A 25,824-nucleotide genomic window follows, 5' to 3' on the forward strand; every position below is an offset into this window, starting at 1 on the left:
ACTTGTAACTCTACTTTAGAATCAGTTGTTGGTAAGATAGATAACACAGCCATAAGGAAGAAGGTTTTTTTGCAATTTGTATTTTTTATTTTAATAAGAAGCAAAAGTAACTTGGAAAAGAAGTCAGGGTTTTTTTAAACAGTGTCAGAAATTATTTTTAGCCAGTGAAAGCTAATATACACAACATCTAAAAATGCATCAGTATACATACATAAGGACACTTCAGGAAAAAATGAAAATGCAAAATTACCTGACCATTGTAGTATTGAAAAAAAAAAAAAGTCTTCTACAACGAGTATGGAACTTGCAGTTTGTTTGGCAATATCAGAAGTTGCTAGTGAAACGTATGAGAGTCTGTCATCCTGGAACCAGAACTATTAGTGGTTACTTTAGACTTTCAGTAACTGAGGTGTTCCTTTAAAGACTGATATGTAAGAGAAATAATTCCTGTTCATATGCTTTGAAGGGGAAAATGATGTTAAAAACCTGCTATTTAGCAGGGTATTGCCAAATACTGTCAATGGCATTTTGCTTTAGGAAGATTGTGTTGTCTAGGACTTAATCTAAATATGAAAGTTGTTCTTTCTTCTACAGCTGGGTGCATGTTGAGAGCTGTCTGACTTAAGTGGGATATTGTCAATAGAGTAGTTTACCTACATGGATCTGATTGCAGGCCTGGGACATAACTGCAGTGCTTTAAGACAGAAAGATTTGAAGTACCAGTAATGGGATTGATTTTATATATAAAAGTTTTTCAGTGCAATAAAACTCAGATGTAATTAGGCTTAACACTAGTGGAGGACCATCTTTTTCTAGTCAAGTATCTAAGGGGTACACTCTTATGGTATTACTAAATTCATATAAAGAACTAAACCAGAATATTAACAGACTATTTAAAAAGTAGACAAAAAACTCAAGATAAATTACAAGAAAGTTGTAAAAAAAGATCTGCTATTATGAAAAAGAGGTGTAAAGAGACTCAGAATTGTTAAATAGAAACTGGCTGGTAATAGAAATCACGTGTGTCTATTTACCACTTCCCAGTGGAGATTAAGAACACATGAGAAGAAAAATAAGTTTAAAAAAAAAGACATCATTTGTAGGGTTTTCTGCTTATCGATGTAGTAGCATTAAGACACTCACTAGAAAAATCCTGGATACATGAGGGAGATGCTGGTATCGAAACTGGACACCTGAGTTCCTGTAGGTGCTGGTCTTTCTTGCAGAGTTAGCACTGTGACAGTATCCCCAGAGCCTGAGCTCTATGCCCAATTGGAGGAGACATTGTTTTCTCTTTCTTGAGATTGCCCACCAGATGTACTGTACCCAGATGTGATCTGAATAAACTAACCATGACCAGTTTACTCTTAAAGAGCCTTGCCTCTTTAAGCCCTTGCCTCCTGCTTCCAGGCTGTTCCTGGTTAACTGCAGGTCCTGGGATGAATTAATTCTCGCTCAATTTGCTGAAAATGGTGTGTTGTAAATTGAGCTGTGTAGATACAGAGAAAGTAATACTGCTCTATAAATAATAAGAATACCTCTACCAGATACCAAAATGCAGCAGTTTCAAAACTAAGATGCAGCCTTTGGGGTAAATAGCAATATAATGTGGGAGAGGAAACAATGTCTACCAGCTTCTGATGAAACTTGAGAGAAGGTTTTGACAGATGAAATCAGATCCAACTTGGAAAGAACTGTAAAACTTAATACCTACCCTGTATTTCAGTTGTAAGCTCAATGCTGTATTTGTCCATTGTAACTTGTACCTCATTGGTGTAAGTCTTGGAGCTCAGTCTCTGTGTGACACAGTACAAATTCAGAAGGAAGTGCACTGTCTAGCACAACTCCCATCCCGCGCAGTGTCTGCTATACTTGGAAATAGCTTTTCTGTCTCTATAGTCCTTTGAAACTTTGGACCTATGGCATGTTATTTCTGTCTTTAGTGGTCCCTTCTACTGGTAACCCTGCACTTCTTTAAAGGAACACATTATTGAAGGATTGTTGGTATGTGGTCCAGTTCAGTTTTCACAGTTGTGGTACTCCATTCCTCTGCAGAGTGGTGGTTTTGCCATGCTGAAGCCTAGAATGCAACGGGACAAGACGGACAGGAATGCATTCTGCTGTGACAGAATGTAATGCCAGGAAAACTCAGGCTTAGGTCACTTTAGTTTGAAAGGGTAGGTCTGAAATGCCATTGAAGAATTAGGAGGGATTCCATTCAACAATCTACCTTAAAATGTGTCCTTTACTGGAAGGACAACTAGCAGGATTATCTGTAAATCTCATACCTCAGAAAATAACTAGAACACGAAAAAATCTAACCATTCAGGAGAGGTATATCTTTTTGAATCTGAGGTACCTTCTTCTGTTTCAGTAATCTGTCTAAAATTTTAGTAGAATCTGGAAAGCCATGTTTTCTAAGTGCTAAACATCTACATGGTACTACAAAACCCAAGATAATTACAAGGTTTTGAATCAGACTTCTTAAACTTCGTAGAATTCAACTTCATTCTGAATTTCAGCCTTCATTTGCAATTTGTTTAAGTCTTACCAGACAAGAACAAGAGTGTAGCTATCAGTCCTAGATACTACACTCTTAATTTCTACATCCTGTATGGGTCCATTTGCTTAAGAATATTGGGTCATCTTTCCATAGGGCCACAGGCAGGACTGACAGGAAGTTGACCTGTGAGGTTTAGTGAGTCAGCATATAGTAGTTGAGATAGTTGCATGACTTGAGTTCATCAAATAGAGAAAGGAGCCCTTGCCTAGTATAAAACCAGCAGTGGTTCGAGAAAACTGTTGGCTGGCATTGTGTCATCATCCTCCAGAAAGCACCTCCCTATTCTGACATGAGTGGCTACAAGAACACAAATTCTGCAGGGGGGGAGCAGGCTGTAGCAGTAGGTTTGGTCTACCCAGAAGCTGAGCCAACCTAATAGCTCATGGACATCGCCATAAGAAAACAAATCCTGCAAAAATACTGCTTCCCATATTGCAAGCTATATTGAGTCAAACTAGACACTGTGAGCAACAGAGCTCCATGGGTGGGAGCAGAGGAGGAGACGTAAGGCTCCCTTCAGCAGCTGCAAGTAGATTAATTCAGGGTGTCAAGCTTGCTGGACAACACAGGAGTTTGCTTTTGGCTATGTTTTGTGTAAAGTGTCTTGTCCGTAGCCCAGGATTCCAAGCCTTTAGAGGAGCACAAATGGTACCTGAGAGCATGTGAAATATCAAGGCATTTGTATAGTCTGCTGCATAAGTGTGATGGTATCCAAGTGTAACTGTATGGAAGACAAATAATAGGTGGTGAAATTGGATTTTAGGAGAGCATGTTTTCTGTTTTAAATGGGGAAGCAATTCTAAAAATACTGGTCTCTGCTTGAAACAACTCCACTACAGAAAGGTCAAAGAGAAATCTGTCGTACCTGGGTCGAGCTGTTAGCAGGGGAAACACTTGATTCCACTGGTCTGCTCCCACTCAGTAGAAGCTGTTGATGGGATAAAGGCAGGCCTAGCAAACTCATGGGCAGCACAGCAGCCACAGCAGGAACATGCCAGCTCCAGGCTCTTCATGCACTTCACTGGAGGTCTGAAACATGCTGCCTGGTAAGAGGAAGAAACTGTAAATAAGTAGCCTAACAACCCAGTCTGGGCACAAATCTAAAGGCTGTGACTCTTCACCGACACAGATGACTGATCTTCAAGGAATGGGGGCAACAGAAAGTCTGTCCAAGCTCTACATGCACCAGTATGTGAGGACAGACCTCTGGAACATTGTTTTCAACCTAGTCATTGTATTTATGAATATTTTTGAGTAATTGGGACAAAATAAGTCATGTTCCTTTTTAGTCAGAAATTCTTCCTTGTTTGTTATAGCTGTAACTCTCCCCAGGTGATGTATTTTTTGTATACTTTGCAAATTTTCAAATTCTCGGGAGACATTTAATGTTTGACTGGTAAACAGGTTCTGTTCTTAATAATGTTAGAGAAAACTATTTCTGCTGGTTTTTCTTTCTTGTGTTAAACTATATCACTACAATAGGGAACAAAGTTTGGTGTTATTGCACAAGGGATTTTTTTCCCCATTAATTTCATTATCTTGGTTTTAGTTGTGTAAAGAAAGAAATAAAGAGTATTTAGTTAAATCTTCCTTGTAAAATATGTGCGGTTTTTATTCAACTGGCAGCAAAGTCCATCTAAGTAAGAATTTTTTTCATTAACAGTATTTCTTTCTTACAAAGATGGAACAAAGTCATCTACTCTCCCGCCCCTTTGGGAAGAGGCACCAGGAAGAAGCAGATCAGTACATAGCTGAAAACTATGTAGCAGGCTAATCCTTTTTTCATTTCATTGCTCTTAAATGAGAAATACATGTCCTTTTTTTCAAGCTTCCTAAAAGTTACTGCCTTTGGGCCCCATCATTATCCTGTTTGTTTATGCTTAATTCCTGCCCTTCAAGGTCATCACAACAGATAAAATATAATTACAGAAATAATTGGGGGAAAAATTGTAGATCCTTCAGGTAAGGTTAGGAAAATTGTTCAGAGGAAGAGGCCGCATAACCATGACTTGCAGAATCAGTAATACAGCATCTAAGGATCTTCCTCCATAACCCATCACAAAATTGGAATGGAAGTAAATAAATAGACACATAGATAAAAGTATAAAGCCACCCGAATGGAAAAAAAAGTCTTGTGTATTTCTTGTCTTGTGTAATTCTTTCTCAAAATTTGGCATTTTATTTTTAATAGCACTGATATAAAAGTAGGCCAGTGAAATGAAAGAGACTAGCAAATTATATACATGCACATATGTTTGCTGAAAAATTGAAAACATAATAGCAGGAGTTACACATTCTGAAAGGAAATACTTCTGGAGGGAAGAAGTGACTTGCTTTTATGAATCTCAGTCTGAATTCCCATTCCCGAAACAAAAGCAAGCAGGACTCCGTGGCTCCCTCTAGGAAAAGGAAGTCTGGGGCTATAGTCCAAACCACATCCCGTGCTTTCTCTGGCAAGTCTCAGCTCCAGCAGCCAGAAGGCCACAGTGTGGTCTGAACAGTGAGAGATCAAATGAATGTAAGGTCATTTGGAAACATGTATGACAGTTTTGAATTCTTACATATCTTCAGGTGAGGGAGGGTTTTTTTTCTTAGGGGAAAAAAAAATCCCTGCCACGATCTTTGAAAAAGGAGTTGTGGGTAGCAGCCTACAGAAGAGGGCTGGACAGGAGATGGTATTACATGAGAACCTTCCCTGAGAGGTGTCTGATGCAAGGAATAACCTGACCTCTCAGGGATTCTCAGCATTTTGTTTTAATTGGTGCTAGGGGATTACACACAGCCCGTGTCATCTTGACTTGGGGGCTTAAATGCCCCCAGGGTGCCTGGTCTACTCTCCCTGTGAAGAACCCCAGTTTCTGAAGAGAGTTCTGGCATGTTCAGAGTGGCATATAAAACTTCTGTGGTCTTTCCTAGCAGCATCATTGTATTAGAGTAGACAAAACCATTAAGAGGCACAGAACAAACTAGGTTTGTGCCTTTCTACTCACTAACTTTGAAAGAGGTGGAAAGGTCTAGGGTTTATTTCACATTTTTCTGTGTCTACATTTCTGCAAAGTCAAAATATAAAATTTGGACAAGACCTTGGTAACAGATGCATTCCCCTTAGCTCTTACCATCCTGCATTACCACAGGTAATACTCAAACTTCATCACAAATACCAAGGAAGAGAAAGCCGAGTGAGATACGAAATTCCAGTTCTGGTCGTAGAAGAAAATTGTTTAGGGGGAAGGGGGGAAGTTACTAATTAAAATTTATCTAAGAAATGCCTCAGTTAAAGAATCATCAATCTGTTTCAGCTTAAGTCTGAAAGAGGCACATTTGAGGCTGAAAATTATAATTAACACACTCATGGTGCTGACTTAAAACACCAGTGGATGCTTTTTAACTGCTAATTAACCTCTGGCTTCTATAAACATCCTTAAAAAATGCACATCTTTATCACCTTTATTGCAGCTCACTAGTAATCATATACTTTACTTCTCAAACGATGCTGCAGATCATTCCTGGTCCTTTTGACCTGTTTCAATTTCCAAATTACTGCACAACCTTCCCAGTCTAATGACACTTGCAAACATCTGCACGTGCTGCAGGTGTCCTTCCTATTCCTAAAAATTAATTAACAAAAGTTAATTATTTTTTAATGTATTGTTTCTCTCTCTTGTGTCAATTAATATTTGAGTTATTGAAGTGGATCATTGCTATTAGTTTGTTTTCACAAAGTTGGAAAATTCAAACTCCACTATCATCTTAATTACTTACAAATGAAGGATAAAATTCCTTCTTTTCTGTGGCAGAGCTCCAAAAGACATAATGGAGACGGGATGCCATGGCAAGCCTGCGTTCCCTGTGCATTCCTCCAGTCTCAGCAGGACCACTCTGGCACCGGAGGCAAAGCGTGCATGCCGTGCACAAGCATGACTGCAATTCCAGGACACAGAGCCCACTATATATTTTACTTTTTAATAGTAGTGCCAGATTTTCAGCAACACACCTTACATTTAAGCAAAGTGGTAATTGAGTATTCTGTCTGCTGCATAAAAAACAGAATTAGTTCATTCTCCTTTTCCTCTCCCAAAGAAGTAGTATTGCAATATTTTTTTCCCTAGCCTGGATTCCTACAGAAATTAAAAGGGGGTTGAGACCATTATCTCTTCATATGTATAATAAATCTCTGTGTGTGCGCACGCACGTGTGCACACATAGGTGCAGGTACACACTTGCATGTTGTGCAAGAGAGAAGGAACAAGAACAAACAGTAGCCAATTTTAACCACATCTGACAGAACAATAAAAGGCTGAAAATGCTACATTTCTATACTTTTCATAAGAACAAGCTGCTAAGTAAAAGGGGACCCACCAAAGCTTGAGTTAAGCCCTTATTAAACACCAAGAAAGCTGTGAAGATGGAAAGATGTTATGAATACCCACCCACAGGAAAAGCTGCAGTCAGAGCTTCCAGCTGTACAGACCTAGGAGAATCCAAACAAAATTTGCCAAAGGGAAACCAAGCCCCATCAGATCTGCCCCTCACAGGTCCGTGCTGGATTTCTAATCCATCGCTATCCAGCTTTGCATAGTCCACTTTTGCCCTTTAACTTTGGGGGGAAAAAAGACTGGGTTTTTTTCCCCCAGATTTCTCAAACCTGATGAGCTGAAACCCAGCATGAAAGAAAGGACCAGATTTTGTTCTTAAAGACCCCATGGGATACCCTCACAAGAATCTACATATGCAGCACACTAGACAAAAGAGAAAACAGCATCTTCTGGGTCACAGCGGACTAGAGATAAAATTCATGCCCTGGCAGCCTGGAGTTTGATCTTAAGGTAGCAGGAACGGGTGCTGGTGAAAAGCCTCTCATCCCACTTTCTCCATCTGTCCATGGGTCTAACCATTCTTAAAAGTTTGGTGAGGGGCACACATCTTGAGCCTCTAAATGTTCCTGGTTGCTCTGTAATACAGCTGTGGTAACCGTGCAGAAGACACAGCTGAAGGAAGTTAAATCAGGGTTCTTGGCATTGCTCACCCTTGTCAGTGCAGTGTAGGGCCCTCGGCTCTGCTGGTCTGCCAGAGACACTCCTGCCAGTGTCCTGCCAGTGTCACACCCCTCTGGCACCTAAATCCTAAAAGGAAATTCAGAGAGGTCCAAGCCCAGTATCAATGGACACACAATCTTCAAGATACCCCTTAGCCACTACAGTGCTTGTCTCAGTCACATTTCTCCCTCTTCATAGCTTGGGAGTGTTTGACAAGGTTTGTTTACTTCACCCCAGGGTTGTGTGTTCATCACCTGTCAGCAACACATCTAGTGACAAGCTCTGGCACTCCCAACATTCACAATCCCCTCTAGATGACTGCCTGACATTTTATGTTCTAGTCACAGTAACTCAGCTTTCATCTATCTCTCTCTTCTGCACTGTATACGTCAGACCCTCCTTTGCTAAGCATGCTTACATCTCTAAAAATACAGTCCAGGAACTTTCTATTCTTCATACTGTGTAACAAGGAAACTTGTCTCTCCAGCTCAGCAATCTCACTTGTAGGTGCTGAAGTAATCAGTGCACCTAGGCTGCCTTGGATGCCTGTGGCCATACCTAGCAGTGCTCTGATTCACTGTCCTTCATACCCCACACGAAGGAAAGATAATTAAAGGATTCAGCAGCCAAATTCTGCTATTCCCCTCTTTTCCCCAAAAAGATTAACTCCCGAAAAACAGAGGTGCCCATTCTTGTCACAGGGTGACAAAAGGTAAGTGTGTAGCATAGTTATTCTTGCTGCTACATGTTTGTGATCTTATCCTGAGATTTTTTAATGAACTTTTTTTTTAAGCTTTTGTTGCTACGAGAATAATAATGACCTAGCAAGGCAATAAGAATCTCCAAGGCTTGGAGCAATAAAGTCTTCTAAACTCTTAACTACTCTAAACTCTTACAGTCATCTAAACTAGCTACCTTTTGCAATTTTATGGGAATATAAATACCCATTCTATTCAGTACGTTATACCTGCCATTCCCTGTTTTTTCTAATCTGAAATAAACTAGGTGAGTAGCCTTCTTTTTGTGCTTTGTCATTCATTACTTAAAGATATAGGGAAGAAGTTAAAGCGTGTTTGTTAAATAAGTAAATATTTAACAAGTTGAGTCCGATTTTAACAGTCTAAGGGAAACAGTGTTATAAAACCTTAGAAAGTTGGCAGTACTCATTGTTTTTTTACATGACACTCAAGTTCATCATTGGAGCCATTTTATTTCCTGGATGAATTACACCATTTCTATAGTAGGACAATTCAACATAAACATCTATAATAAAATAAGTCAATTAAATCGGCAAGTTATTTCTAGTCCAGAGGGAGAGAGCTGCCTTTTTCTTATTTACTGTTCCCTAAAGAGTTAAGGCCCCAGAGCAGTAGGATTCTGCAGAAACTCAAAGCTAAACACACACTTGATTTCTGAGATTCTGGGACCCAGACCCTTGCAGTTCTGTTGTAATTCACATCTGGAAGTCAGCAAACATTTCCTTATTCCCATGATTTTCAGGCAATGGAGGAGGCAGGCTGGGAAGCAGATATCTAAAGGCCACAGGAAAAAAAAATAGAACAAAACTGAAAACCCACAACAAGTTTTAGGGGTTTACAAATTATCTGTGAAACTTTGTAATCTGCCCCCAAACTTTCCATGGGGAGAAGAAACTTATTGGTCAAAGTCAGAATAAAGGACCTCAAATTTTGGCTTCAGTAAACTGTGAGTTAGATACCACTTTTATCAAATAGAAATCAATAGGAATTAAAGTATGTTAAGGGTTTCGGGGCAGAGAGGCAGCCACTCTCTCATCAAAAATGAGTGGCAACCAACATGTCAGTGAGCTGATGGTCCTTTCTCCCATTTCCTCATTGGGTTGTCCACCATTTATCCACATTTGCTACGTGGTCATCAGTACGAGGGTTATAAACAGAGACTTCACAGAGAACAGAAGTGGCTGTATCCTAAGAGAAAAAGCCTCACCCTGCCCAGTATCTTGTGTTTAATTCAACTCCCCATTCCAACCTGTGCCAGACCATTTAGGGTATATTAACCAAGTCTGAGAACTCCCAACTAGTGACTACGCAAAGTAATTTCATTGCTGCAGCTAATCTACAAAGACAAATATTTTTGTGTTTACACTGTGAGAAACAAAATATCCTTATCTATCAATAAAAAACATTTGCTCTTTGTTGGATACCAACACTGTTCAACTCCAAAACTGTTTGAAATCCTGCCTTGTTTCTAATCTAACTCAGCGGTGCCCATAATAGAAGGAAATCAGAGAACTCCCTCTGATACCACTCTACCTCTCTGCTTGAGGACTCAAACCATTGAGGATGTTCTCCTCATAAAATCTTTTTTGATCGTGGAAGAGATTATCCCCATTTCACAGACATGGGTGAGATGTGCAAGAGCATCAAGAGCCTTGCCAGAGGTTACATGTGAAGTCTCACAGCAAAACCAAGAAATAAATTCCCATTTTTTTAAATCCCAGTCCATCCTCCATTTCACCATCTTTCTATCTCAAAGAAGAATGGCTCAACATTCTTCCTTGTCCTCTCTTCTGACTAAGAATCTAATTTGACTAGTTCTGTTCTTTGGAAAACATTTTTCCTTCCTCTTGTAGATTTTCCACATACCTTCACAGTTTGCAAAGTGCTGCCACACAGCATCGCTTGGCATTCCTGGATGTAGCAGACCAGCTGCAAACACAGCTCCCAAGTTCAACCAGCCCAGGTTCTGCCTGTACCATGCACCTGTAGTTATGCAGGAGGAGAACAACTTGAGGCATTAATGGTGAGAGAGGCTCTGAATTCAGCAGCATCTCAGTGTCCTCTTGGGTACCTCAAAGCCTGAGCCTGAAATCCTGCAAAGCCCCCACAGATCCTGCTGTTGCCTGGACCATGCTCTCTGCTTTGGACCACTTTGCACATGCTTGCGTGTATGAAGTGCCTCTTTACAGCCCCATGGCATTAGAGCCAACTTGAGATTTTCAGCCTGGATGTTAATAGAGGCCGTTCCCATCATTTCGTCAGTTAGTCCTACTGTCAAGGTACTGGCTGAAGATAAATTAGATCTGGTTTTCCACCTTTTTATTTAAGGTTGTCCTGTACTTAATAAAACACCAAAACTAATTTTTCCAAGCCCACCACTTCTGCAACATTAGTAGCTGTTTCCTTGTGGGATGGTGCTCCTCTCTCAGTCATTTCTGTATGGTTTTCAAGCCTTGCCACTCACCCATCTAAGCTGTTAGGAAGGAACAAGAATGTCCTATTCTCTCTGACATTTACCTGTATTTTTTTGGAGTAGGAAGAGACCATCGAAGAATATCATGCAGAGTCTCAAGCAGTTCCCAAATTGATTCCTCAAGGCTCAGGCTGGTGAGAGGGCAGCACGACTCAGAGGCACAGCCCAGCAGAATTTGTGGAGAAACCTTTGACCAGCAACATGCTACTTGAAAAGCCTTTCTCCTTCAGACACATTCATGCCTTGAATCACTCACTACCAAATATAGAATGTATTCTTTAAAAGATACTACTTTTCCCACATGAGGTATCTAAAACTGTTGGAAAAAGCAAAGCTGAAAAATACGATACCCCCGGCCATATATGAGACATGATTAAATCAAAATGCCCCCACAGGCTGACCTGGTGGCCATACAGACCTTCCCTTCACTTTTCCCTGGTTGGCATATGAGATACACCCAGGCTCCCAGGGGTGCTGAGGCATTCCCACTCTGCCGGCTGTGTGACGGACCATGCAGGCACGCCTCGCTCCAGCAGCCTGTCCGCATCTAGGATGGGGCATTCAGCAGGATCCTTGTTAATAACAGGAAGATATTAAAAGTAACCAAAACAAAGATGTAACATGCTCTTGTCAAGAGGCACCAGCTGTTTCACAGTTGCTGCTCCCGCTGCCATCTTATCTGGCCATTACAAAAATGGTCTGTCTCAACATTTGGTCTCTGTCACACAGAAAATTGTCAGCTCCTCTCCCAGGGCTCCAGTCCCAGGCACCCAGTGCTCCCTTGGCCGCTGGCTGTTCTGTCCTGTTGCTCTGTGGCTGCTCCTGCAATGCCAGCCCTGCAAGCCATGGGCAAGGCAGCAGCACATGCCTTAGGCACACACTCACTCATAGAAGCCCAGAAAGAGCCATATGTTTTTACATTTGAAGTGCAATCATGATATTAAAAAAAACCAATTTACATGGTTTACGTAACATATCCTTTAATCAGGAAATGTAGTTCCTAGGAAAAGGTAATGGACAAGTAGGAGAAGGATAAAGTTCCTCCTACTACCTTTTAACCCCTTTCTTGCTGAATATGCTTCCTTTTTCCATCCCAGGAAGCAGACTCGCATTTTAGGGGCAGTTCTTACTCCAGAAAACATTTTAGTTTCCTTCACACAAAGAAGAAGAAAATGTTTCTGATTCAGTGCTTACACTGGGTAGTTGTTTTAGTCCCCAACACTGTGCCCAACAGGACCAGGGCAGTGGTTGTCCCCTTGTACTTGACACTGGCCACATCTCAAAATCTGTGTTCAGTCTTGGGCCCCTCACTACAAGAAAGACATTGAGGTGCTGGAGCATGTCCAAAAAAAGGCAATGAAGATGCTGAAGGGTCTAGAGAGTATGTCCTATGAGGAGCAGCTTGAGGGATCTGGGAGTGTTTAGCCTGGAAAAAAGGAGGCTCAAAGAGGACCTCGTGACTCTGCACTACCAGAAAGGAGAGAGTAGCTGAGTGGGATTCAGCCTCTTCTCCCAAGTAACAAGTAATAGAACAAGAGGAAACAGCTTGAAGTTGCACCAGGGGAGGTTTAAATTGGACATTAGGAAAAATCTCTTCACTGAAAGGGTTATCAAGCATTGAAATAGGCTGCCCAGAGAAGTGGTGGGGGCACCCTCCCTGGAGGGATTTAAAAGCCATATAGATGTGATGCTTAGGGACATGGTTTAGTGGTATACTCGGCAGCGGTGGGTCAATGGCTGGACTTGATGATCTTAAAAAACTTTTTCAACCTAATAATTCTATGAATCTAAAAAAGGAGGAATAACTCTCCCTCTCTGTTTATTTTTCACTTTTACCCAACCTCTCGTCTACTTCCCCTGTGGCTGATCTCATCTCTGTGTTTTTCTCACATACCTTGTGAAATTACTCACTCCATCCATCACCTGTGCAGTTGACATACATTTATTTCCATGCTGAAGTCCCAAATGAGCTCTGTTATGTAGCACAAACCAACCCAAAGTTGCAGTCACCTACCTTGTGTGCCAGCACTGCTTAGACTTCTCTCTCTTCAGGTGTGTCCTTGATGGGTGTTTTGGGCTGATTGAGGCCTTGCTATGGGGGCCCAAACCCCCCAAAGCTGGTGGTCCAAGCTGAACTCATTTGCTCCCACCCAACAGTGCTGCCCTGAATCCCATTAAGGCACAGCATCCACCAGGAAACCATGACCTTGAGTGACTTCCCTCTGCTGCTGCTACACGAAGTGTGAACAGCAAGATCACAAATACCACTCTAATAAGGTATTCTGGATTTTGATACACAATTCCTTGAACATTCAGAGATCCCAGCTCATCTCCAAGAGCTTTCAGACTTTCAGTCAATATTTACCTTGGTGTTTCTTTACCTTGTGCATAAAGACTAACTCTGTATAAGACAGTATTCAGGCCACAACTGAAGGCTACACAAGCAAATGGACCCTTCCTTTGTTGCATAGTGTTTAACCCTGGTACAAATTGAGCCATAAGAAAATGACAGCCACTTACTGGAATTAGCACATTTAGAAATAGATTAGGATAGTCATAATAAGAAAATGCAACTGATATACTAGAAAAGCCCATGCTTTGGGTTGTGTGCATCTGATGCAAAATAGCACTGAAATGCTGCAGCACTGGGTGGTCAGGCTGCTTGGTTGAATGAAGGGAAAAACATGGAGTGGAGGAGGCAAAGCAAACTGTCCCCACTCCTCAGGTCAGAGCACACCAGTTTGCCCGCTCTGTTGCTCCACCTGAGCACCTGAACTTGATCACACTTGAACTCCTGGGACATGACTACAAATACATCCCTTAGATGCTGGCCAGCTGATCATTTCTCTTGCAACATTTTGCACATTAATTTTGGTATCCTTTTATTGTAAGGCTGATAGAAGCAGTCCAAACATTGAGGAAGCCAGAAGACCCAGCATTCTTCCACGCTGACTTTGCATTCCTAGAAGGTAAATCTAGTTAAGGCAAGTCTTACCCCCCTGAAGGAACTGAAAGAAAACCCCACATACTCCTGGTTTATATCTTTGATCCTCCAGCTTTACACATGGAGCACAGCATGTCTCCCACAGAATTTTGCTGAAGGCTATTTTCCCCTCGTGCTGCTGGTTGGGAGGTACAGTGTGCATCTGTTCCAGCTCCAGGACAACAGCTGGGGGTCAAGAAAATCAGAGGCAGAAGGGGCATCAAAACTATTTTCTCACTCATCACAAAAAAGCAATGGAGGAAAAAAAATCTTTTAAATCCTTTCAAGATGTTTTAATATTAAACATTAAAAATTATACAGATATGATACAAGTCTCTCCTAAATAAACAGGAACTTTACAAGCAGCTATTAGGATACTACGCAGTTTGTAGTAACTCTATTAAAATCCCCAAAATATTTCTGGTCTTCCCTTCTAACCCAGGGGTATACCAAAATGCAAAAAATAATTCTGGTAACAAGAAGACATACAGACAAAATGGTCTTGCAACACTTCCCAAGCTGTGAATAGTAGATATGTATTGGAATCCTCCTTGCTCACAGGCATCATTTGAGCAGCAAACATCAAGTTTAAATATCAGGTCTCATAATAGGAGAGACACTCTACAGCTCTTGTAGGCCATATGCCACTGGGCATCTCCCACCTTGGTCTCAAAGAACTTAAAAAGAAGCAAAGGAAACAACATACCACACTTCATTAATGATCTGTTTCTAGCTGCTCTGAGTAGGAAGTTTCTGAGCATGAACCAATACTAATCTTCCCATTTCAGTGGTGCAAAGAAAAGTAGCTGCTCCAAGCTGGACAGGATTTAATGCTGAACACAGTGCTGACAGATAAGCAGAAGATATAATCAATCTATTTCATTTCTAGAATCAGACAAAGCGTGGGATTCTGGGGGTAGCCTATGCAGGTCTTTCCTTTGCAATGCAAGGCAAGGATCTAAGTATCTCCTAAGTGAACTCAGCCTTTTGGTGCTGATTTCTTAGCTGCTATACTGGATTAACCACTAGGGACTGCAAAGGAAATTGTCCCATTCTGCTGGAGTCTAGTCAAGCAGGGAGCAGCAGGACTACCAGAGTCATATCCAAGCAGCATGGCAGGGACAGGCACCTCAACAGGGCTGTGCCACAGCCAGTGTCTCACTGACCAACAGTGATCATCCTATCACGTCTTGTAGTTTCTTACATCCCACCCCAAAGTTCTTGCTTCACTTTCCTGACCCGATATTATCTTTGTGTTCCCTGCATCCCTAGCTATTCTTAGTATTTAGAGAAGTTCTAATTCTCTTCCTTCAGCTTTGTTTATTTTGTTTTCTTATTTTTATCAGTATTTCCACCCAAAGCTACATGCTTTCTCCTGTCCTTTCAAATTGCACACTTGGAACAAACAACCTCTCTGTGAGCTCTGTATTTATCCTTGCACAACCAAGGAGAAGAGAGGCGTTGAGTAGAAATGAGAAATAGGGAACGAGGCTGACTTCATTACAGCTGCTGTGCTGCCTCTGAGCGAGGCTAGTCCTTCCACGTGAGCCTAGAGCCACCTACCTGCTTCATACCAACAGCAGTGACTTCAGCAACCCAAGTGTCTCAAGGCTTTGCTTCCTCCTGCCTAACATTCAGATAGTGGAAGGCACGTGGGACAGAACTCACCCTCTAAAATAACACCTTCAGTGGATCTTTCCTGAACCCTCTAAAATGCCAAGCGACTGCAGTGTTTGCAACCATTCAGTGCAGAAAATACATGACTCCCTGGGATAACTTGCCACTGTTCCCAGCTCTTCTTTTCCTGAATTCCATGAATCCTGGTGACCCCAGCATCCCACCCAGCCCAAGCACGGTTCCAGCTGGCGCTCTCCTACTGTGACATTGCACTGGGTCCTGCCAGGAAAGCTCCTGTGTAAGGTCCCAGTAAAGTCCACCATGCTGGTATGGAGGAAGTGGATTCCTGCCTTTGGCTGGCGGCCTCCAAGTGCCCCTCAAAAACCCCAGGGAGATGAATGGGCCTTGTGAACTCTTGCATACACCTTCCTTGATGTGACTGGAGGGTCAGAGACTTCAGAGAAAAACAGACCAGTCCCTCCTGTCTACCCTTCAGTCAAAGTAGTCTTAGAAATTCTTTTAAGTAACAGCAAGCTATTTTTAAGTGGCTGATGTCTTTCAAACACTGAGTGGTATCACATATTCAGAGAGCCACAGCAAGGTTTTTTGTCTTGAAAAAGCTTAATTTCCTGAAGCACGTATCAAAATCCCACCCAATGAATCCCTTCTGTGCAACAGAACTCTCCTAGTTAAAATTCTACACAAGCGTATTTCTTTCCTCCCTGCTCCCTCAGGTACCATTCTCTCTATGTACACTACAAAAACAACTGTGCCTTTACTAAAATTGAACACAATAGCCAGGTCTTTGTGGAGGATAATTAACAGCCAGCAGTGAATCTTTGTGCTGATTCAATGGGATATGAATGGGTGATGAAAATTCTTCTTTGCTGGAGAGGTAATGGGATATTGTTATGTTTACATATGCTTTTCCTCTTGCATGATAGCATATTTATGGTGTTCATAGTTTAAAGTCAGAAATACGCACACAGATATTCTGTGTTTGTATTCAGGCACTTATGTCTCAACATGTTTGCCTCTCTTTCTGTCATTAACGAAATCCCCGCTCCATCTGCATCTAATCCAAATTCCTCGTGTCCATTCTGAGCAGGATGAGTAGACCTGAGCCTCTCCAGCTGTTCCTAGAGATACGAACGTTCATTTCTGGAATTGAATTTCTACGGTCTTACGTAAACTATCTAGGTTAGCGCCCTCACACGGGATACTTCACAGAGTACTTGGAGGTAAATACAGTGGCATTACACAGTTCTGAAATACATGGATCCCCCAGATTTTTGTGTGCTTTTCATTTCATGATAGAAAACTCCCATGTTGTTCTTTCCTATTGGATAGATAAGTATGTGGGAAAAGCAGCAACTCTCTTTTGAAATACTGCATAAATATCCATTGAGTGTACTCATTCACTACATATATAGTACAGGAATAGCTCTCAACTCTAAGACTAGAAAACAACAGTAAAATAATTGAAATGAAAGCATGGTCTTTCTAAAGTAGAAATACTAATGACCATTGTTAAAAAGGCAAAAGGAAGAAAGTATGTCCAGATATGTTTAAAAAATAATTAGTAAATAAAAATTTATAATCATTATTTAAAAAAAACAAGCTCTCACCTGGCTGCATATTGCAGGTGAACTCCTGCATCACCAGGGCATATCAAGACACTGATGCTTGAGTGCAATGGCCAGACAGGGACGTGCCCAGCTTTGTCACTGCTGTTACCTGGTTTTGCATAGCTAAGCACACAAAAAAAACTTGGGAATGCTGCCAGAAAAGGAGCCTTTTCATCTGACCGTAGGCCTGTGAAATGGATGGAAAAGCAATAACACAATCGCTGGCACATCAACCAGTGTGCCAGACAGCCGGGCTGGTGTAGGAGTCCTGGCTGGCAAGGGGCCTCAATGGGGAATTTCCCACTGTAGGTCAGGGTTTGCCCAAACTGGAGAGATGGTCGCACCTCACACCAGGGCTCCTTGGAACAGGCCTCACACCATTTCTGCAATTGCTGCTGAATAGGTGGGGCTTTTCTTCTCCCCTGGAACCTCAAAATCCCCTTTCAGTCTAGTGAGATATTCACACTGAAGGTGTGTTTCCAAAGTGGAGAACTAAAAAGAGGATGGGGAGTTACTAAAAACATTGCAGCCATTGGCTGCAGACAGCAGCCCTCTAAGGTGACCTCCAAAGGTGCCCTCAGAGCCTCTGACCTCCCCCACCCTTGTATCATATTTTAAAGAAGTCTTGAATTATATTTTTCTTTGAAAACTAACAGGGATATATAAGAGGTTTTACGAGATGGTTTATTTGTTTGTTTTTCTTTTGAAATGTAGGTCCTGTCTCTCCCAGAAGGGATTCTGGCTAACTGGGTAACTAATGAAACAATAATATTGTCTGAGATGGGAGAGTCAAAGTCTGGAGGGGAAACTTTTTGGTTTTGTTTTTAATCTGACTGCTTAGCATTCCTTCTTCCTGGATGATGTCTACTGGAGTTTGCTCATCAACTGTCATTTTGGGGAAAAAAAAAAGCTTTTTGTAAAATATTTAAGAGCTCCATTCCTCCTAGCAAAGCCTCCACACTAACACACAGCTGCCAGACCACAGAACAGTGTTTCAGGCAAAACCAGCATTTAGTACTGTGCGCATTTTAGGGGTTAAACAAAGCAAAAAAAGGGAATTTGTCTTTTAAGTATCCATGCACTGCCTTTTTAACCATCATACAAAAGAAAACAATAAAAAGAAAATAAGAATTGCTCTGTAAATCACCTGTGGACAGGAGACATGATGAGTAGGAGAGACATTTAGTTCATTTGGAGGGATTTCTTCCACGCATCGTATAACATGTGCTCTGTAGTCCCTAGCAAATGTATCCTGCACCGTGGTATAAATGAATGTGAACAGTTTGAACTGCTGGCCAGAAGGGCAAACTCGACAAGTGCTGCACTTGAAGTTATTCATTGCACAGACGAGTTTAAAACGAGTCTGATTCTGCACAGGTGCAAAAAAAGCCAGTCTTTGTACAGGAGGGTTTTTTGACATTAAATTAGTTTCAATAGATGATGATGGAGATGCACATAATGAATTTGTAACTATGGGGAAGCAAAGCATTGCTTCTGACCCAGATAAAATCCGAAGAGCTTTGCTGATGTCCGCTCAGGAGGAGCCCTGCCCGCCCGCCCCTGCTGCCACGGCCCCGCAGCTCCCTGCCTGGGCTGACAGCGCTCCAGCACCTTTCCCAGCTCCAGCAGCCTCGTCACAGCCACAAACACAAACACGGATTACTACACTGAACACGTCAGGCTAAGTCAATAGTTTAATAACCACTATTAAGGCTTTTCCAAATCCATTTAACAACTGTAAATTATTCCAAAATAAAATGGCCTCAGCCAATCAGCTGTATAGTCACTGACCCACAACTATGTGCTTATTTCTCAATTAAGCAAATGTCCACATGCTGGTTGGCTTCAGCTGCTTTTGTGGTTTTGTATGTTGCAAGTTTCAGTATATAAATCCCCGTCCCCCGCCTGAGAGCCTCAGCTATTTCCAACACCAGGTACTGCAGCTTCACCCTCGCTGGAGGCGAGGCAGGTACTGGGATAAACCTCTCCGCTCCAGCCTCCCCTGCCTGACCACCCTGAAGGCCCCGTGCTTACCTGTGCAAGGAGAAGGGTCGCCCACTGGCTCAGGGAGCCATCCCTGAGCTCGCTGGGGCCGAGCGGGGCAGCTACCCTCACCTCTTGGAGCAGCACCTCGGCTCCAGAGCTCGCTGGGTCCCGGCGCTTGGCGGGCACCAGGGAGCCAACCTGGCAGCGGCGGCAGCGCCGGGGATGGGGCGGGAGCAGCGCCGTAATGAGCCCGTGGCACCGCTCAGGCGTTCACAGCCAGAGGGTCTATGGTAGCCAATCAGCCCGTCGGGGGGAGCGGGGACAGCCCGGCAGGCACAGCAGGAATAATTGGAGGGAGCTCCTAATTAATTTGATAATAACCCTATCCTGTGTTAACACGCTCCACATGCAAAAATGGCTAAAAAGTGCCAATTAGCAGTGAAAGTGAAAGTGAAAGTAAGCACGTAATGGGGATTCAGGGAACCTCGCAGCCAAGACCTGACGGCACTCACAGGTGTGCCAGGCCCTCAGAGGCGCCGTCCCTTCTCCGGGACAGGAGCGACATGCCTTTACAGCCCTGTGTCTGCTGTGGCCTGTGTCTCCCATGGAATGAGGTAGGTTCCTTCTCCGTACTTGCATCCAACAACCAGCTGTAGATGGGCTCATGATACATTTTAGAGGCGCTCTAAATTCTTTTGCTGGCTGGTTTTGCAAGACCTAAAATCCTCATCCTCCTCAAATGCAGGGGAGTCTCTGGGACCTGAGTGGCTGCAAGCCCTGGGGAGAGGTAGAGCCAGTGTCCAGGGCCTCAGCTTCTTCGATAGCAGGGCTGTAGCTGTATGGCCAAATGGCATCAACAGACATCTTAATCTTTCCACACCCATCAGCTTTTTTATTTTTCCTGCCACTCATCCAATCCGTCCTTTGGGAGGCTTGAGGGGAAGAGGGCAGAGCAGTCCCACACGAGCTCCCTGCCCAGCTGGTACTGCTGATGGCGCCAGCAGAGCCGGCCCGAGGACAGCACCTGCAATGCTCTGGAGAGCCAGGACACACACAGACCTCGAAGCTGCCCCTTGCCCCCTGCAGTACTCATCACAAGCTGCTGCTAGTCCACAAGTCAGATTTAGGATTTAATTTCTAAATACTCATGTTGGCCTGCCACCAGAATTTAAGATAGCCTTTTTATTTCCCTTCTTCTATTAGTCTGTGTCAAGCTGTTTTGTATTTTTACTCCTGAATTATCTCAAAATGTTCTGTATTACAGTCTAATCCCAGAGCCAAAACTGGCAATTTTAATATATTTTCCAGAAAATAGACAACTTGGATGTCATTGTATGCTGTTAAAGTTTTGCCAGGTATCTTGTGATCACCACTTACAAAGCTTCCATAAAGTATGCAGCTATAATGAGTTCCAGCTTGCTTTCCAGGCAAATATGAAAGAGGAATTTTTTTACTAATATTTGTGAACGAACCAAAGTCCATGCTCTATGGATGCTGTTGTGATTGCTGGAACACACAGATGGCTGGTGTCTTACTTATTTCCTAATCCTGCAAAGCAGGGGGCAGGTAGAGGCATTTGTGTATACCCATCACTGAGCAGTTCACAGAGCTGACAAGGAGAGGAAAGCAGGGAAGAGACAGGGAGTTGCTGTTGTTGGGAGTAGAGCAGAAAAAGGGCACCGGAGTCCAAGAGGCCACCTTACAGCAGCTCTGCATTCACAGAGCATGAAGTAACTTCAGCCACTCAATACCCAGCACGTGTTTTCAGGCATGGTTGGGATGAAACAGGTGCCTCCAACACAGAGTGTCCCACATCTCAGATTTGCCAGCCCCTGGGAAAGCCAGCCGGGGGTAGATGGATGGGTGGACAATTGCGGGTGGGGGTGAGCCACAGCCCAGCACCCTTGGCACACCCTCATGTCCTCAGCTGGGCTGAAATCATGTTTAACAAAACCTCAGAGGAACCCCCACCCTTCAGGAGCCCCCCAAGCTGAGGAAGAGCTCAAAGAGGGAGCTCAAAGTCACAGTGTGCACAGGAGTGAAAAGTGCGGTTTGCACCTGTGCAGCAAAGCCAAGCAAGACTCCTCTCTGCATGTGGCAATGTCTAACACTGGGGCCAAATCTTGGGTTTAGAACAAAGCCAAAAGGGAAAACTCTCTCCAAATATTCATAAGCCTCTTTAGAAAGCTTCAATGTAAGACAAACCACAGACCAGGCACCTTGCCATGGGACTGCACTGCTTTTAGCTGACCCCATATATAATGGCAACCTGAGCAGTCTGTTAAATGCTTTAATGCAGCCCTCTGGCCCCCAAAGGCAACTTCCTCCTGTAAATGCCAGAGCCAAATCTCTGCAATAGCAAGCTTTAAATCTGGAAACACAAACTACCCTCCCATCTCATGAGAGAATCAAAGTATTCACTGGGACACAGCGAACAGTAAATTGAATGCCCAAGTTAGGGACAAGGGAGGCTATGTCTCTCACTGCTGTGAGAGCACTCATGTTTGGGAAGTGTCGTTAAATAATAGTGGCAGCACTTGGTCACAGCACAGTCTGCCTTCTGCCTTTTAATTAAATTATGATACCAAGAGGCTGTGCTTCCTACCACGTGCAACAGAGAAGGCATTGGTTGTGAAAAGCATCCCTGCCACTGCTGTCAGCTCCTGTACCAGCACACTGCACAGAAGGAGGCATCTGCTCCTCCTTCCCTGGAAATGTATTAATTTTAAACTGCATTGCAGTAGAGCAGATTCACTCCCCAGTAGAAACAAGAAATAAAACACTCTTTCCTTAGAGCAAAGAGACCAAAACTGAAGCATGGGACAAAGTTAAAAAACCCCAACACACATAACTTTGATGTATTTGATGCAGGAAATGACATGGTTTCTCTAGCTACACTGCTATGAAATCTTAAGTGAAAGATTGCTTCCAGCAGAACACACTGATTAAATCTGAAGAGATTTAAGAAAAATTGAGATTCCAAGGCCCAATTAATTTTCTGATTAAGAAATCAAGATGGGTAAGGAATTGGGAGTGGCAGCTGAGATGCAAGTCTTTCTCCTTGATTGTGCTTCTGTATATTAAAGAAGCTTTAAAAACCAAGGTACAGGAGAATAAAAGGCTGACCTTTGATCTATGTGATATGCCATAAACTAGAACCAGTCCTCCAGATTTCTGTTTTCCAGCTTTGCATTTATGAAACAGAAGCTGTCTTTGAATATACTTTAACGTGATTACAGGTCTTTCTATGACCGGAGTTCTCTCTTAAAGGAAGTAGCCTACATTATTGCCCCTTCTTCCCTCATGGAGTTTAAAGTAAAAAGAAGGTCTGAAGGGCTTGAGAGCCATTGCTTCCTACTTGCCTCTTTCCTGGAATCTCAAACTCATGCAAAATCTTGTCCTTTTTTGCTAGAGAAATTTATAGATTATCTTGGCTTCTCTGTGAGGGTAGAGGGGCTTCCTTGCTCCTGTGGAAAAGTAGGAGGAGAAAGACAGTTCCTCACGGAGAGAGCTTTGCTTATAAATGTACTAGTAACGACCATAACAATGAAAAGAGTCCAAATAAGAAACATTTCTGTGTGCTGAGCAAGGATATTGTGCACTTGGCAGAAGTGAGCCCATGTCCTCCAGCCAGCCACAGAGTCTCGCAGAACAGATGTGCTGGTTCAGTGTTTAAGAACATACAACTGAAAAGCAAAAGCCTTTCCAAGAGCTCCTTTACACATTAATAATAAAGCAGCATGTTATTTTCAAGGAATAGTGACTAGAAATAATTTCTGCAGAACCATGTTCCTAACAAAATCTAAACTTCCAGCTGAAAAATTTGACTACAAAGAGGGAAACAAGCCACACTTAACCCTGTGATGAGGAGTTTGAGAGACATCTCCATGCCCAAACCAGCCACATGCAAATATTAGAATAAGGGTTTACCTAAAAAACTGGGGGGAAAGAGAAGTCACCCAGGAGTAAAGTCAACTCTAACTGAGATTCCAATGTACTGCAGGCAGTGAAAACTGTCTAACCCCCTGAAGTTTGCAATCCTCATCTAAAGTACTGTATACTCCATAAGTAAAACCTCCTGCCCCAGAAATCCAAGGGAGGGTGAAAGAACTCACTTGAAGGTTTGCCTCTTTGAAAAAGACCTAAGGAAAGAAAAAAAGGTCCATTTCAGGGCTCAAAGAATAAGAGTATTTAGATACTCCTCCTTAAGAAAGGACCCAGATGCAAGCAAGGTTTGTGCCATAGTTTAAATCCAGGTTCCCAGGAAAACTTGCTTACAGAAAGATGAGAAGATCTGAGGATCATTACTGCAGAGGATTCAGAGAAATTATCTCCTAATACACAGCTGAAGACAGAACTAGTCTTGGTCTCTCTTTGGCTTGAACCTCTACTGAAATTTAATGCTGACAAATCAAAAAGGGATATATCCAGAATCTGTAACCCTGATAAAAATGGGAAATCTGTATCATCTTAATCAAAGGATATGCCACCCCGAGCTGGATCTGTGTCTTGTCCCTTGGCCTCATATGACTCCTGTGTGCTAGAGGTTAAGGGTTTGTTAAAGAATATCGGTTTTGATTAAGTGTCACATATGGTGTAAAACATCCTCTTTATCACTGGCAGTGAAGGTTGGGGGCCAGACAGTGCCTTTTAGTGAGCTTCTAATATAAATTAGGTGTCTTAGGTAATGGGTGGTTTTCAGACAGGATTGATCTTTCTATGGTCCAGTGAAAGTAGGTGTGTTTGGTGAGATGTCACAAAAGCAGCTTCCTGGCACCTATACTAATGGGCTGGTTACCCCTTTTGGAGTAGGACTTGAAAAATGTAGCACAGGAATCCCCCCCCTCCCCCTTCCTAACTTTTTCATTTTCTTGATGTAATGGGCAAAGGTCTACATATCCTTTACTCCTTTGGTATTTCAGTCCTTGTATTTGCAGTATCACTCAGTGAATCTTAAGCACTCATCCTTTTAGTCACTTACACCTCCCTAAACTTGCATGAACTTAAAGATGAAGTGGTTATGAGTAGACTGGGTTACTTACTATTTTTATCAGTGTACAACCTTTAAAGAAAAACGTATCAAGGACACCATCATCACCACAACCAAATGATTTCTATTCCCCATTAAGACCTTCTCAGAAACTTTGATGGCACAGAAGCTTAAGAAGAGCTGTGGAGATGTTAAACCCTAAGTTCCCCTGCCTCAAAAATAAGAGCAAACATGCATTTCTATAGACATCAAAACGTGTCTGTATTTTCCTCTTTATGAAGCAGAAATTCTCTCAGCTTTGTGCAAAGAGTGGCATGATCAAAAGCACAAACTGAGCACATGAGATCCAGAAGCTGTAATGCAGAGTCCAACTATGGACCTCCGGTAAAGAGGGTATACACAAAATAAACCTTTCTTTTATAGTTCATCGACACATTGTAGTTAAAACTTTTCTGAAAAGTTTCCATGGGTTTATGAAGAAGAGAAAGCATAAATGTAGGTATTGCAGGCTCATACACCCAGCTGCTGAACAAAATCCTCAAATCTTTAAATATGCAAGAATATGTCACAAACATTTTAATATTTCATTGCATTTCCCACATACCCACTCATCGCTGGAGCACTGGTAAATATCACATTTGTTAAAAATATTTACATAATTAGGATACAGAAGTCTATTCTGATTCTGGCCCAGAAAGGTTTCCTTGGACCCCAATTTAACTAACTGGGATAACAAAGATTTAAAGCATGACTACCCTTAATTTGCTTATAAAAATGTATTTGTCTTTAGGCAAAGATAGGCACATCAGTAACTCCAAGAACAGAGTAGTTTCACTGTATACAGTGAGATCATTATGATTAAAATTGCATTTGTCTGAAAACCATAACAGAACTGGCCCTAGATATGGCCTTCCTTTTTGGTTATTTCAGATATAAAGCATAAAATCTCTTCTATTAGCACGGGACACCGAGACAGCATTTTCTCTCTCCTATCTCAGAACCTCTCCTGCTCATTTTTTCTTATTTGCTCATTGTTATGATGAAGTAGCTTTGTCAAAGTGCTTTTGAATATCTGTCTTATTAGAGATACTTTCAAAAAAATGGATTAACTAGTTGAGGTTTGGGTTTGGGTTTTTTCATACCATCAGATGAAGGACACTTGTTCCTACATCCCACTTGGATGGGGACTCCTAAGGGAACCAACAGGCTTGCCAGGCATTGGGGTCCTCAGCCAGGCCCCCAGCAAGGCTCAGGCACCAAAACACCTTTGGTCTCCTGGGCTGGTCTTTGAGCCCCAAAAAGAAAACAGCTCTCTTATTTCGCAGGTGCCCACTGGGACTGTCAGGGATAGCACATGTCTTGATTTCTAATGCATTTAAAGGTGTTTTGTCCCAAGTAAGGACATCTAGTGGAACACAAATAACATACATATTCTTACTGATTGCTAGAAATAATCCATGCATACTTCTAAGATACCATCTGACATAGTATTAAAATACAAGTCATGCAAATAGACCTCCACTGCCTTTGAAAATAGTACTGATTTCGGAGTGAACATACTCATCTCAGAGGTGCTACAATGCCAATGCCCTTCCAAACCATTCCAGGAGCTTACTTAGAAGATAAAACCACGTTTTTCAAGCCTGTCTTAAATGACACCTCATGTTATTCCTCATAGAAGAACTGAAAACTGTTTCAAAACTGCAGTTTGCCAAAATAAGTCATTTGCCCCCCAGAAACACTCCCAGCCCTGCACGAATAGTGGCACAGCAGCAGTTCCTGCCATGCTG

The 25,824-nt window shown here is 42.4% G+C and overlaps 1 long non-coding RNA gene across 7 annotated transcripts; it reads right to left on the reverse strand.

Moving 5' to 3' along the window:
* Window positions 1-269: 269 nt before the first annotated feature.
* On the reverse strand, window positions 270-19,383 carry LOC104693863. Of its 7 annotated transcripts, none has more exons than XR_005602340.1 (4): window positions 19,093-19,383; window positions 10,875-11,377; window positions 10,224-10,340; window positions 270-3,606 (listed from the first exon to the last, which is right to left on the reverse strand). It is a non-coding gene; the product is annotated as an uncharacterized LOC104693863 (long non-coding RNA). The 7 variants fall into 7 exon arrangements; XR_005602344.1 differs by having other exon boundaries at window positions 11,249-11,377; window positions 19,093-19,366; XR_005602342.1 differs by having other exon boundaries at window positions 10,224-11,017; window positions 11,249-11,377; window positions 19,093-19,321.
* Between the last annotated feature and the right edge of the window lie 6,441 nt (window positions 19,384-25,824).

Source organism: Corvus cornix, chromosome 7 (assembly GCF_000738735.6).
Source record: "Corvus cornix cornix isolate S_Up_H32 chromosome 7, ASM73873v5, whole genome shotgun sequence".
Taxonomy (NCBI): domain Eukaryota; kingdom Metazoa; phylum Chordata; class Aves; order Passeriformes; family Corvidae; genus Corvus; species Corvus cornix.